The sequence below is a fragment of the Protopterus annectens genome, chromosome 4.part0 (assembly GCF_019279795.1).
Source record: "Protopterus annectens isolate FY-2018-M chromosome 4.part0, PAN1.0, whole genome shotgun sequence".
Taxonomy (NCBI): domain Eukaryota; kingdom Metazoa; phylum Chordata; order Ceratodontiformes; family Protopteridae; genus Protopterus; species Protopterus annectens.
In genome coordinates this window covers 1,196,390,989-1,196,407,640 of record NC_056733.1, presented here as the reverse complement: position 1 = coordinate 1,196,407,640, position 16,652 = coordinate 1,196,390,989, and positions in this window count along the sequence as shown.

Genomic DNA, 16,652 nt, shown 5'->3' with positions numbered 1-16,652 from the left:
TTGAAAGGTACCTGTAGCCAGTATTCGCAAGCTCACACATACCTTTGTGTCCACTGGGATGGGCTCCCCTCTGTTGTCTCTTGTTCTCAGGCGGCGGCACAGCTCCACTATTTGCTGTAACGTGTCCCTGTCCACCCTGTAGCTCTACTATCTCCAGGTCTCGCAGCCCTGGTAGGTCACCCTTGGTCTGAACACTCTCCTTCTCCTGTGAGGCCTACGGTGGTTGTCGGCACCACCCTCCGCAACTCCGTCTGTCTCTGCCACATACCTATGCATCACGGCCACGGCGGCACCCAGCATATACATGTTAAAAGTTCCCGTCTGTTTACACCCTACGGTGCGGCATTTGGGAAATCGCTGTGTGTTGTGCATTCCCATTTAGTACTGTTGTGCTGTATACCCGGTGATGTCATTGGGTGTGTCTGTGCGGCCGTATCCATGGATTATTTCCGTGGTTTTACGCTTGCAGCTGCAACGGTACTGCCTGTAGTGTAACATTACAGTTGCCTGCATTGCCTTCGCCTGGCATCTTACATTACTGCATCCTGCACGCACATGGCATATGATGCATTTTATCTGCGACGCAGTTATGCTACATCTGTACTTGGCTGTGCTATTTCGGTTCTTTGCTCTTTGCATTTCTACTACATCCCCTATTATCTTTGCTCTCATATGCCTCCCTTTCCGTTCTGCAGGAGTCTGCATGCAGACTTATCAGCTGCCGGGCGTTGCCCTTCCTGCATTGATTGGTGTTAATTGCTCGTTATGGATACATTTACACTGCTTCCGCATTTCCTCGTATTCTCAGCATTACCTTCCTATATCCCTGGTTGTTGCGGTGAGGCCGTCACATGACTGGTTTCGGGAACGTAGTCGTCCTCGTGCACATGCATTTGTACGCACATTCGGTACTGTCAGCGCATCTATTTCCTAACACGCCAGTCATGATGCTGTAATATGCATTGTACAGCCCAGGTTTGCTGTCCTCCAATATCCTTCCTCCTACAGTGGCACACCCCTGTGGTTGACATGTATCTGGTGTAGGCCACTCCTCGGTGTAGTACCGCTTCGCCGTTGCTCCATCCTTACGCTGGCCGTTTTGCGATTCACTATTATCTGCCTCATTTGCATGGAATTGACTACTAATACCTGGTTACGGCGGACACGCCTCCACTCCTTGACAACCATTGCGCTGGGGTTGCAGCTTTACATACATACTATGGTGTGTGGTGGCTGTGCAGCTGATTTGTGTTCTAATGCTCTTTTCGGACATTATCATATTATTTCATTGCTTTACAACTTCTGTGCACACATCCCGGGTCTGCTGTTCTTTCTACGACGTGCCATTTATGTCATTTTTACATTTTGTGCATATTTTCTTTGGACATTCTCGGTGCCTTTCCACATTGGCATATTGCACCTATATGATACCTGACTTTGACAGCCTTCCGTTACTCCTCCGGTATGTTTGGGTAAATGTAAACCGCTTTTTTGGTTTACATTGCCGCGCCACTACCTTCGCCTGCGCCCAGTGGATCGCTATTGCCCTCATTTGCATGGTGCAATACCGCACACAGTGTGTTTTGCATACCTACGCAGGGGGGACGTCGGCGCCGCCCGATAGTGCACGTGGAATTCATTCATACCTGAATCGCTAAGCAGCCATATTTGGCGTTATAACGCCGACGCTATGCTGGCGCCTGGCGCAAGGTTCATGAATCCCGGGGAATGTATTTACATATGAAAACCAATACTTTATCCAACAGAAAGGAGTGGCAATGGGCACTCCTTGTGCGAATTCATACGCAAACATAGTTATGGCATATTGGGAATACACATATATTATACGTAGCCCATATTATGAGATGAATATATTATTATATAAAAGGTTTGTTGATGATGTTTATTTAATATGGAGAGGTGATGAGCAGACACTAAGTGAGTTCATTCAATATATAAATGGCACCACAAGTTTCCTATCTTTTACAGGGAGATGGTCACTACACAAAATTGAATTTTTGGATGTCATACTATTGAAAGAAGGCAACACTATACAAACACAGTTATTCAGAAAAGAATGTAGAGGGGCGTGGCCAAGGATGAACACAGGATAGCAGCATATTTCTTCAGCTCCACCAATTTCATTACATTGACAGGAATTAATTACTTAAAAAATTAATTCTTGAAGTAATTTTCTTTCTAAATATGTTTGTTTTATATAGTTCTTGAACTATATCTAAAAAAGAAAGGAAATCTTAATAATATTCCTTTCAGAAATTACTTTGGAAATTTTCCTGTCAGTTTATCAGTCTGAAATGAGTTCCAGTAAGACAAATTCTCAAGACTCCAGCATCAAGAAAGAACTTCAGTCTCTCATAATTATAGTCCAGCAACTTACTGCTAAGATGGATAAAATGGATACTAAAATAGACACTTTCATAGAAAAAACTGCAAAACAAATAGACTTGTTACATATGGACCTGCAACAACAGAAGATCCAGATGACAGGCATAGAAGAAGCTGTGAATGACATGGAAAATAAAATACAAGAACAGGAAATCAACATTGAGTTTCTGCTGAAACAAAATACACATTTACAAACAAAGCTGGATGACCTGGAAAATAGATCTAGGCAATAACATTAGGATTTTTGGACTGCCAGAAAATATTGAAGGTAACAATATTACTTATTTTTAACAACATGGCTCCTAAAACTTTAGATTTACCAGAAGCATTTTCTTTTGGTATCGAAGAGCACATAGATCTATAGCTAATACTAACTCTAACAAAAACTATCCTAGATCAGTTATAGTTAGATTTCTATCATCTTTGATAAAGAGATGGTTCTTAAATCTGCTTGGGCTAAAGCTCCTGTTAAGTTTAATGAGACAACTGTGCGTTTTGACAATGACTATTCTTCCATGGTAATTGCTAAAAGAAAAGTTTTTCTGCCACTAATAAGGGAGCTTAAAAAGCACAGTTTAAAACATACCTTCTGTTTCCTGCCAAGCTTAAAATCTTCCTTCCTGATGGTCCTAAGGTCTTCGATGATTTAGACTCTGCTTTACTGTTTGTCAAAGAAAAAGGATTTTGGATAAAATAGAAGAAATGGAATGGGCTAGTTCTTCATTAAAGAGATTGGCAACTGAAGCTTCCTGGAAGACTTCAGAGAAGAAGAAGAGACTAAAAACAAATGATTTGTTATATGTTTTTTTCTCTCATCATTTTAGTTCATTATTAATCTTTTGAATATAGTTCCTGCATTTCCAGAAAGCCACAAATATTTTGGAAAAGATTTAATCAAAGTTATTCTCTATGTGCAAAGAAATGTTTTGTTTCATAACCAGTCAAAATGCCTGAGGATTTAATGGCAGGCTGTGACTCGATTTGTTTTTCTTTCTGAAAAAGTAAGGTTAGTAATTTGATACATTTTTTATCTTTACCTTTTTCCTTCTTCTTTTATTATTTTCTTTGTTTAAACAATGACATTCTATTTAGATTATGTAGTGGGTAAAGGGTGGGGAGGGCAGGAGAGAACAGTAATGAAAATATCATTAATAGAATAATAACATATTTATTTCTTGTAAAAGTTTATAAGTTCTTCAAATGCTATTTCTAATTATACTTTCTTGATTATACTGCTTATGCTTGTTTGTAAATAATCTGTCATGCTTTAACTAATAATAATCAGAACTAAATAAGAGTAAATAATATGTTTTATTTTTAACTCTATTAATATAAACAGTAAGTAACATTCCATTGTATATACTTCTTACAGCTTTCTCTTACATTTTTTTATTTCTGCCTCACTCCCTTTTACTTTCTACTCTCTTTTTCTTTTCTTTATTAATATATAGAAATGCTTTAGACTGTGTGGGCACAGTGAATAATAGGATTTGTATGAAAATTGAGTTGGGAGAAGAATGCTGAGTTTTATTGCTTGCTGGTTATTTTGAGTTTAATTTCACTTGCATAGAGGCTGTGATGATCTGTGGAATACATTGTGGAGGTTCTGTCATGTTTAGATGCATTTACACTGCTAAATGAATGTTTGTCACTAGTTTTTAATAAGTTTCCCGCCAAAATGTTAAGAGAGACAATCTGGGATGTGGGCTGTCTTATGCACAATGTCCTTGAGTTACCTCAGAATCTTCAAATCACAGAATTCTCACAGAGAAACTGAAAGCAGTTAGTATAAACATTGACAAGGTTATCACACTGACACACCACAAATTCAGGAAAAATACTCTGTTCATAAAATATGTCAGTTATAATGAGTTTAAATGATGTAGTTTCTTGTAGTAAGTAAATGTCTTATTTTAGAAGGCATAAAAATGAAACATTTATTTAAATGTTTTGAAAATCTACTTAACAGCAGCATAATAATCTGTGTTAAAAATTTGTGTTCCAAACATATACTTTACTATAACTCATTTAATTCATCTGATTGACAAACATAAATAATCTTATAACTCTATTCTGGAAGAAATGTCATGTGATATATTTTAAAGCAGTAGGTTAGCATGATTGTAAAATCTGGTTACCAATATGTGTTTGCTGTGCATTATTTTGTGTAAAGCAGACAGATTTATTCTAGGGACAGCAAGTAGGATAGTGCTCTACTAACACACAACTCAGTGAGATCAGATATATATATATATATATATATATATATATGTGTGTGTGTGTGTGTGTGTGTGTGTGTGTGTGTATGTGTGTGTGTGTGTGTGTGAGTGTGATGGCTTTTTTTTTTTCTGAGAATCTGCATAACTATCCAATATGATTTATAATAATTTCTATGAATACAATATTTTACTCTATTGACAAAATGAATGTTTGCCACAAGTTTTAATAAGTTTCCCGCCAAAATGTTATGGGAGACAATCTGGGATGTGGGCTGTCTCATGCATAGTGTCCATGAGTTTCCTCAGAAGCTTCACTCACAGAATTTTCACAGAGAAACTGAAAGCAGTTAGTATAAACATTGACAAGGTTATCACACTGACACACCACAGATTCAGGAAAAATACTCTATTCATAAAATATGTCAGTTATGATGAGTTTAGATGATGTAGTTTCTTGTAGCAAGTAAATATCTTATTTTAGAAGGCATAGAAAATGAAACATTTATTTAAATGTTTTTGAAAATCTACTTAACAGTAGCATAATAATCTGTGTTAAAAACTTGTGTCCCAAACATATACTTTACTATAACTCATTTAATTCATCTGATTGGCAAGCATAAATAATCTTATAACTCTATTCTGGAAGAAATGTCATGTGATATATTTTAAAGCAGTAGGTTAGCATGATTGTAAAATCTGGTTACTAATATGTGTTTGCTGTGCATTATTTTGTATAAAGCAGACAGATTTATTCTAGGGACAGCAAGTAGGATAGTGCTCTACTAACACACAACTCAGTTAGATCAGATATATATATATATATGTGTGTGTGTGTGTGTGTGTGTGTGTGTGTGTGTGTGTGTGTGTGTGTGTGTGTGTGTGTGTGTGTATGTGTATCTATGTATATATGTGTATGTGTATGTATGTGTGTGTGTGTGTGTGTGTGTGTGTGTGTGTGTGTGTGTGTGTGTGTGTGTGTGTGTGTGTGTGTATATGTGTGTGTGTATGTATGTGTGTGTGTCTGTGTTTATGTGTGTGATGGCTTTTTTTTTTTTTTTTTTTTTTAGGTAATAACGCAGGTGTTTCTGAGAATCTGCATAAATATGCAATATGATTTATAATAATTTTTATGAATACAATGTTTTACTCTATTGACAATAATGAGTTTAAGTAAATGCTCATATACAAACAATTCAAGATTTTTTTTGGAAGCTGTTGATAGAATTCACATGACAGAAAATAGATGCATCTTAATGCATGTAATGTCTGAATCATATTAGCCAAAGTTTTTGATTTAAATGAATGTTAGAACATAATTTTCTCTCCTCTTGATTTCTAACATTAAGATTATTTGAATGCTATTAGAATTCAAGTGTTATATATTACATAGATCTACATAATAGTATGAACAGTTTAAAAAAAAAAAAAAGTTTATTTTAGTTTATATGATGCTGTTTTACCAAATGTGTAATTTTGTCTTGATAGATAATTGAATTGAAAACTGTTAACCTCAGTTAAATATAACTAGTATTCAATTGATAAGGTGGTAGCTGAGGTACTGCTGCTTATTGTAGGGGGTTAACTTGAGTAGTAAATACTGCTCTAAGTTGGAGTTTTCAACTCCAGGCGGGATGCAAGGTTTAATCCTTACATTATTTTCACTTGTTCATTGTTATATGTATATAGTTTTGACATCCACAATATATTTTGTACACTCATTGTCACTACAAACAAAATTGAATCCTATACAAAATCCCATAAGAGATTTAATAAATACAGTTATATTTAAAGGTACACCTAAAAGAGGAGATGTAACATTATTTATCTTGTTATTTGTTATTTCGATCATAAGATTCTTGAGTTTTAAAAATGCCAAATGACATATTTAAAAGGAATTTCTTTAAACATTAATGGATTGAATAATCCGTGTAAAAGGGCAAGCCTAATAAGATACATTAATCTACACAAGGCCAATCTAGTCTTCCTGCAAGAAACCCATCTCTTGAAAAAAGATATTGATAAACTAGCCACTAATAAGTATGCAGTATTGGTAAGTTCAGAGCACACTCAGAAAAAAAGAGGAGTGGCTATTTTATGGAATAAAAGTATGCCCATTCCTAAAACCATTAAGTCTTATCAGGATGACAAAGGAATGTTTTGTATGGTTACAATACAAATTAATGGGAAGACTTACACTTTAATTAATGTATACTGGATACCTGGAATTGGTATTAATACAGTGAAACATCATATTGATAAGATCATATCATTCTTTATAGGGGATATTATTTTAGCTGGTGATTTTAATTGTATACTACATGAAAGTGATACTACCACTATAAAGAAAAGAAGAATTACATCTAATGCAAAACATTTAAATGATTTTGCTAATTCTTATCATTTGAATGATATTAATAATCAGATAGAGTCAAAATCATTACCATACACCTTTTTTCTAACAGATACAAAACTTATTCAAAAATAGATAGGGTCTTTATTTCTAACCAGATGGTAACAGATTTAATTAATTCCAAAATCATTTCATGTCCTATATCTGATCATAACTCAATTGTTTTGAATTCATGATAAAAATACTCATAATGTTCAGATCAAAAGGATACCAGCATACTTAACTCAGCTAAAAGACTATAAAGAATATATACTTTCAGAAGTACAACATTTTCTAGACATAAATAATACTCCTGAAGTCTCCATTGTCTATGTTTGGGATGCCTTAAAATCATATCTATATGGACAAAGTATCAGATGGTATAATAACAAAAGGAAATCTTGGGATAAGGAATTGTTAGATATTCAAAGTAAACTAGACTCTTATAAACATAATAATAAAGAAAATATTATGGACAAGAAAGTTATTGAAGAAATAAACAAACTAAATGAGAAATACAAAGAAATTTTAACTCATAAAGTTAAAATAACTTTAGAGAAATACAAGTTTTGTCTTATTCAATAAGCCCCAAATACTTACATAGACTTAAAAATAAAACAAAAGATTGAATAAACAAAACCATATCAAAGAAATCTTTTCTCTAAGGAAAAGAAGAATGTTTCTAGTATACCAGAAATACTGGATGAATTTAGAAATCACTTTCACAAGATTAACCATAACAACATTAACATGGAACCTAAAGATAAAATAAAGGAGTTTATAACCACAAACATGAATAAAAGCTTAATAAACAACAGATTAAACTATTGGACAAGAGTATTTCATATACAGAAGTTATTACACAAATAAATAAGCTTAAATCAAACAAAGCACCGGGTAATGATGGTATTATACCAGAGATATATAAAATCCTTTCTAAAACTACATATTCATTAATACATAAGGTTTTTATTCTGGCCCAAACTGAGTTAATAACCCCCCCATCTTGGCAATATACATTTATTTGACCAATTTTAAAACCTAATAAAGATCCAACTAGATGTTCTTCATATCGACCCATCTCATTACTTAATGATGATTATAAAATGTTTATGAGTATTTTTGCTGATAGATTGAAGACAATTATCCCCGGCATTATAGACATAGATCAGACGGGCTTCATTGTAAATAGAAATACTTTTGATAATATAAGAAGAACTTTAACATTAATTGATTTTGCAAATAGGAAAAAGAAAGATTTAACACTTATTAGTCTTGATATAGGTTCAGCATTTGATTCAGTAAGTTGGGACTATCTGTTTACCTTACTGAAGTGCACAAATTTCTCTGATGCATTTGTAAATTTAATTGAGCATTTATACAAAGGAACGCTGGCTTATATTAAGGTAGGAACATATGTTTCACAAAAATACCCATTCTTAAAGGTACAAAGCAAGGATGTCCACTTTCTCCACTATTATTCACTTTAGTAATGGAGCCTTGGGCTAATTTGATTAGAAACAGTACTGACATAGAGGGTTTTGAAATAGAAGAAAATACAACATCAAAAATTCAACTTTTTGCAGATGATGTTCTAATTACATCAGCAGGATCTAATTCTTCTATGCAGTCTTTATTTGATAAAATGATGAATTTTAAAAGTATTTCTGGTTTAACATTCAATGAAGAAAAAACTAAAATACTACCTATATATACACGAAAAAATACTCTCATTAGTGATTTTACTAAATATGCACCCAACTCAGGTCAGATAACTTATTTAGGTATAATACTATCTAAAGATATTAAATCTATTATATATAATAACTATAATACCTGTTTTCTTAATATACAAAATCTTTTTAATACCTGGAATAATATGTTTTTTACTATGGAGGAGAGACTTACAATTATTAAAATGATAATATTCCCCAAGATTTTATACTTAATACAATCAATAATACTTTCACCTACAAAAATAACTATCAAGAAACTGAATACACTAATGTTAAATTTCTTATGGGCACCTAATAGACCTAGGATTGCATAAAAGAAACATACTAATAGCTGGTCTCAAGGGGGTATTTCTTTTCCAGACTTTAATTTATATATTATCTTTTCTATTATAAAAGTTATTACTTTATTAATAGATCGGTCATATGTCGCAAAATGGAAAGATTATTGGGAGCTAATTAGTATGCACTTCATGAAAATCTCCTTAACACATAAAAATATGATTATAAATAACTCCATGTTGTGGTTGCTAAAGGAATTTTGTACTTCACCTATTACACCTAAACATATGGTCTGTTAACCTATTAAATATTATTATTAGTTATCGTAACTTTATATTCATGCACCCTAAGTATAGGGAATGGAATTTTATTGTATTCCCTATAATTTATACTCAGGGTATGCTTATGTCATCTACTTCTGAAGGAGCTCATTTAGCTATAGATAATAATCTAAAGTACTGGTATCAGCTGATATCTGATAATAAAGTTAAAAATCTAGATTTCTTAAAACAAGAATTTGATCTAAGAGAAACTTGCTGGTTAGAGGTTCAGATCTTTAGACAACATCTCATTGATAGAATAGATCTAATGTCTATAACAGTTAAAGAATCTATTCCAAAACTGATTGATTACTTGATAATAAATTTACAGCATAAAGTTTCTGATAAAGGTAAACTTTCATATATACATAAAATTATCAGATAAGAAACTTTTACAATGTAGATTCATACTGGAATTATTTCACCTCTATTAATGGGGACCCACCAACTCAACAAGATAAACAATATATATTGGAATCTGCTTATAGAACTACATCTTCCATTGTCTGGAGACTTTATACATGGAAATTTTTACATAGATCTTTTATACACCTTTGATGATGAATAAAATTAATAATAAAGATAATCTATGTAAGGGATGTAATGTAGAAATTAATGCTGACTGGGCTCATATGTTTTATGACTGTATGAAGTTGAAAGAATACTGGAAGTCAATTAATGAATTTTGCAGGCTCTTTTTACAGATAATTTCATTATTTCTAAGTCTCTTATATTATTCAACACACCTGTACCTCAATCTGTTAAAAAATTAAGCTTCCCTTGTTATGGTCTATCCTAGCAGTGGCTAGGAAAATAATAACTAGAAATTGGATTTCAGATACACCTCCTTCGTTCAATGAATTTAAAAATGTTATGAATATAATGTGTCATATGGAAATAAGCACAATTAGAATGAGAACAACTAGAAAAACATCACATTTTATTGTATGGGATAATTTACAAAATTTGTTAAAAAAATTCTAATTTCAATAGCACAGTATTTTAGTTTAATTAGTTGATCTGATTGTAGTGGATGTCTTTGTAAATACTTTAGTTGTTTTGTTGAATATTATAATAATACCTATTTTTAATTATTTGTATAAAATTGTTATGATATTTCTCTTATATGTTAAAACAATAAACTTGTTTTAAAAAAAAAAAAAAGAAAAGAATGTAGAAAAAATTCTTTGCTGAATGGCGCTAGTATGCACCCCCCACATATTTATCGCAATATAGTAAAGGGTCAAGCACTCAGGGTCTTTAGGCTTACCACAGATGAGACTAGGTTTCAGGGAACCATAGAGACCTTATCTAATGAATTTAAAGAGAGGGGATATACGTTAGAAGAAAGGAGTTTGCATCAGGAAGAGGTTGTAGATAGAAGGGTAAGTGGAAAACCCTACATATACAGAGGTAGACAGATAGATCATCAAAATGAAAAAAGAGTCTTGTTCAGGCCACAACAGCCAGTTATACTGTATACAAATAATAATAAGAAGATCAGGGAGATCTTCCACAGAAACTGGAATATTCTCACAATAGATGATGATATACAGTGGCTTGTGGGGGATAAACCTAGATTCACTTACAAGAATAAAAAAAATCACTTAAATGGCTATTATGTTACGAGAGAAATAATAAATTAGTGTTAACATCTGATAGAAAAGAGACCTATGCTTGTAGGACATTTAACCAGTGCAGTTACATGTCTAATAGCAATAGCTTTATCCACCCTGACAGTGGAAGACCATATAATTTTTCAATTTATGCAGACTGCAAGTCACGAGATTTAATATATCTAGCGATCTGCACAAAATGTAGTCATTTTTATGTAGGAAAGACAAATAGGACCCTTTGAGAAAGGGTTAGAGAACATGTCTATGCTATAAACAGGGAAGATTACAGCAATGCCCTAGCTAGACATGTTATAAATGAAGGTAGTACACGTGGTTTTAAATTTACTGTGATTGAGTTTGTATATAAGAACATTAGGCTAGGTGATCAAAGAAATTACACTGAACAAAGAGAGACAAGATGGATTTTGAGGCTACAAGCAGATAGACTATCTGGTTTGAATGACAGGATATACATGAAACTGTTCTTGATAGCAAGGGACAACAAGCATTAACATTGTTTATAAGCTATTAGTTTAGCGTTTTTCAGGATGGCTCATGAATCTATTAATAAACAACAAGTATATATGTTTTATTGGATATATTATATATTTATATTTCTATAGCATACATGCAATGAAGGGTTATTTAAACATAAGCATATGTTTTTAAATAGTGGAACATACAGTTTGAGATATGATGTATATATGTTTTTAAGCTGCATGATGTTGATGCAGCTATTATAGATGAAATATTTGTTTTTAATATAAAGAATCAAAGAGGTTTTGAACATGAATTTCAGCCAGCATTTTTTAATTATTTTAATTATTTTTTAATTAATTTTTTAAATTAATTAAGCACTGATGTCATCAAGTAAGGAACAATAATGATTGGTTGATGAAGTAACAGTAAAGGTATTTAAATGTAGAAATGGCTTAGCTTTTTTAACAGTCTGATGAAGCATTCGAGGGAATGTGAAAACTCTTACCGGATGTTTTATTGTTTTTGTTATTTAGTTCAGTGTGTTCAATAAAAGGTCAAGCTTCTCATTGTCATGTTGTGCCTCAAGAAAAAGTTATTTGGATTTGAAACTACATATTGCTTGAGGCACTTTACCCATTGTGATCGATTCATTTTGCGTAAGTGTTTGTGTGTGCTTACAAGTTAAAGCTTTTGGGTCCATTCAAACCCAGTACACTTCCCCTTTTCCTCTTTTAGCAATCCTGCAAATATCAGTCACCTTAGAAGTCCCGTTTGTAAGGCCTCAACCCTATAAGCTCTGTGGCACATGTGATAACTGTATAACACTATAGTACAAATAACTAGTTAGGTAGGAGTTCTAATCTCAGTCCTGGCAAATGTCAAATTGTGTGTGTGTTTACAAGTTAAAAATTTTGGGTCCATTCCAACCCAGTATACTTCCCCTTTCCCACTTTTGCAGTCCAGGAGATATCACTCACCTTAGAATTCCCTGTTGTCAGGCCTCAGATCCATAAGTTCTGTGGTGCTTGTGATAACTGCATAATACTATGGTACAAATAACAGTCCGGTAGGGGTTCTACTCTCACATCTGGCAAGTATGTGTGTGTCTGTTAAAGTATGTCTGTTTGAAGGACAAAATATTTTGATAACTTTAACACCCTCTGCCCTACTTTATTGGTCCTGCTGATGTGATTCCTCTTATAGGTTCATAAGTGTGTACTAGGCTAATGGACCAGGAGCCTTTACAAGCCTAGCCCATAGAAGGGCCTTGCCATTGTGGAACCCAATGTTACTTCCCAGTGCCTGTATCTAGTAGAGCCACTGCAGTGATCCTGGGGGTGAACTGTCTATTACCGATCCACTCATTAAGATTTCTCTGAAACAGGATCAGCTAGGTGCTCTACATGACATGTATGAGAAGTGTATACCAGGACATGTGCAGTCTCTTGGTATCCCACCAGCACATTGTGGCGATTGTGGTAATGAGGTAGACGTCTCTGCAGTGTGTTGTGTGGAGGGATTGGGATATCTTTATATGTAGCATGTCTAAAACAGCTGGGTCAGACATGGCTTTGTAAGTCAAACACACACAGCCTCTAACTAGGTGATATAACACAGAGAATAGTTGGAATCATCTGAGTCTGTCTGTGTAGAATGTGTATTTAATGCCTAGGAACCTATTTGTGAGGTGCTTCTGTGGTCTCTCCAGCTGTTGCAGGTGTCTACTGAGGTACATGGCAAATGGGCCAGAATACCTGATGAATGGTTTAATGAGGGATGAGTAGACAGAGATCATTACCTCTGTCTTACTGGATGCAAAAACCCTTGTTATGCAATGTGCCAATTAGAAGGACTTCCTAACCACAGTGGCAATGTGGCGGTTGAAAGATAAGTTGCGTGTCAACCTTGTCCCCAGATCTCTTATAATGCCTACATTGTTCATTGGGCTTCCATCAATGTGGTACTTACTATGAAACTGAGTGTTTTACCAAAGGGGATGATGATGCACTTCATGGTGTTAAGCTTCTGGCCATAGTTTCCACACCACTCATTGGTCTCAGCGAGGCTTTTCTGTAGGATGTCTGCATCACATGTGGAGCTAATGAGAGCTCCCAGCTTTCAGTCCTCTGTGAACTTGGTAAGCCAGAGTTTCTCTGTGTCAGGCTGGACTCCTGAGAAGTAGATGCTGGACAGGACACTACCCAGTACCGATTCCTGTGGGACTCTACCTGTGACTGCTTTAGAGTCTGACTTAGATTTTGCCACTGTCACACTGTGTGTTCTGTGAAGTTGCAACCCACTCACTGATATAGGGGTTGATGCCTAGTTTGGTGGGTTTAGCAATAATACCTGACTGAGTAATGGATTAAAAGCCTTGGCCAGATCAGGGTAGGCTGTATGCCATGCTTTACTGTCATATGTTTTTTCAGTGTATGTCAGGGCTGTCATAGTGGGTGTTGTGTCAAGCTATGTGTTCCACATGGTGTGGTGCAATTGTAGACCTTATCCTCTTGACACGCTAGTGCAGTCTTCACTGGAGAGTGCATATTTCCACATATGGTGATATAGGGGTAACTCACACAGGTATGACTGTTTGGAGTTTAGAGGACAGGGCTGTCTGTGTACAAGAGGCAGTTGTAACAGTGCCTCAGAATGGACAAGTGCACCAGGTTAATGGGCAAAAGCACAGAAAACTGCACTTCAATCATGCCAGGAAGGATGGTCATAACTACTAAGTAATGGGGCTAATTCTGTGAGGAACGAGTACTGCTGATGGCAACCAGATGTGCTACACTTATTGATACAATAACATGTGGAAGTATAATGCTATTCTGCCATTTGAAGTGCAAGACAGAAAGAACTAACAAGATGCAAGGGAAAAACTGAAGGCAGATTATCTGCCACCTGTAATACTTTACCTCAGCTGTGCAGATATCAGCACCTTTGTTCAATTGTTAGTCCAGTAAGCTCTGTAGCACGTATGGTAACTGTGTAACACTATAGTATAAATTATTAGATGGGCAGGGGATCTAATCCCAGTACTGCCAACCATTTGTGTGAGAATCAATAACTAGGCGGGCAGGGGTTCTAATCCCAGTACTGGCAAATGTTTGTGTGAAAATTATATACTCTGTGGGATATACCATTCTGAATTGTTTACCACCCTTCACACCTCCCCTCACCTAATTTAGTAGTCCTGTTGATGTTATTTACCTTAGAACTACCTTTGGACTAGGTGAAATTGTATTAGCTCAGTAGTGCAACTGATAACTGTGTAATACTATACTAGACATAGATAGATAGGTAGGAATTCTAATCTCAATATTGTGTGTGTGTGTGTGTGTGTGTGTGTGTGTGTGTGTGTGTGTGTGTGTGTGTGTGTGTGTGTGTGTGTGTGTGTGCGTTTTGCAGAAGTTCTGCACCCAGTACATATCCAAATGTCCATTGTACAGGGCCCACTGTGGTTGTGTGTGTTTTTCAAATGTTCCACACCCAGTACACATCCAAATGTCCACTGTACAGGGGCCACTGTGTTTGTGTGTGTTTTGCAAAAGTTCTGAACCCAGTAAACATCCAAATGTCCACTGTACAGGGCTCACTTTGGTTGTGTGTGTTTGGCAAAAGTTCCACACCCAGTACACATCCAAATGTCCACTGTACAGGGCCCACTGTGGTTGTCTGTGTTTTGCAAATGTTCCACACCCAGAACACATCCAAATGTCTGCTGTACAGAACCCACTGTGGTTGTGTGTGTTTTGCAAATGTTCCGCACCCAGTACACATCCAAATGTCCACTGTACAAGGCCCACTGTGGTTGTGTGTGTTTTACAAAAGTTCCGCACCCAGTACACATCCAAATGTCCACTGTACAGGGCCCACTGTGATTGTGTGTCTTTTGCAAAAGTTCTGCACCAAGTACACATCCAAATGTCCACTGTACAGGGCCCACTGTGGTTGTGTGTGTTTTGCAAAAGTTCCACACCCAGTAAACACCCAGCTATCCACTGTACAGGGCCCACTGTGGTTGTGTGTATTTTGAAAACGTTCCACACCCAGTACACATCTAAATGTCCACTGTACAGGGCCCACTGTGGTTGTGTGTGTTTTACAAAAGTTCCACACCCAGTACACATCCAACTGTCCACTGTACAGGGCCCACTGTGGTTGTGTGTGTTTTGCAAAAGTTCCACACCCAGTAAACACCCAACTGTCCACTGTACAGGGCCCACTGTGGTTGTGTGTGTTTTGCAAAAGTTCCGCACCCAGTACACATCTAAATGTCCACTGTACAGGGTCCACTGTGGTTGTATGTGTTTTACAAAAGTTCCATACCCAGTACACATCCAACTGTCCACTGTACAGGGCCCACTGTGGTTGTGTGTGTTTTACAAATGTTTCGCACCCAGTACGCATCCAAATGTACACTGTACAGGGCCCACTGTTGTCAACCACTGTAGTGGTAGCTGTGAACAATCTGCAGCCCTATAAGCTGTGTGCCATGGGAAATAACTATGTAACAGTACGGACACAAAAACAAGATAGGCAGGTCTTCTAATCCTGTGATACCATTCCCCACTCTGGAATCATAGACAAACAAAGGCATCTAGGCATCAGCCACTATGTCATTTGATGGGTTGCAAACTGGCTCATGCATGGGACCCACAGTATGAAGGTAGCAGACTCCATGTCAGACTGCCAAACAGTCACGAGTGGAGTACCACAGGGTCTGGTCATAGGTCCCCTCATGTTTGTCATGTATGCCTCTGACATCCAGAACAACACAAAGGACCCTGGCTGACAATGTTCACAGACAACTGCAAGGTGGGTGCTATGTGTACATTCCCATATCATGTTTACATCCTGCATAAAGGCTCCACTGAGACATCCAACTGATGTCAGAACACCGGCCTTAGGCTGAATGGAAAGACATGTGTTGCAATTCCTTGTGGAATCAATGTGTTTACCATGAATTAACACATTGTTGGTAGTCCAATGGACACAGAAGTCCTTATAAGAGGTCTGAGAGCACAGGCTGACAGTGACCTCTCTTATGGCCACCACATTGCAACTGTGGACAGAAATAACTTCTCTGTGGCATATCTCATATGTAAGGGTGGGTCATCCAGTAGGAAAGAGGTAAATGTCTTCCTCAACTCTCGCCTCATGAGGCCAACCAGCAGGTACAATGCCTATTTGCCATGTAGTTC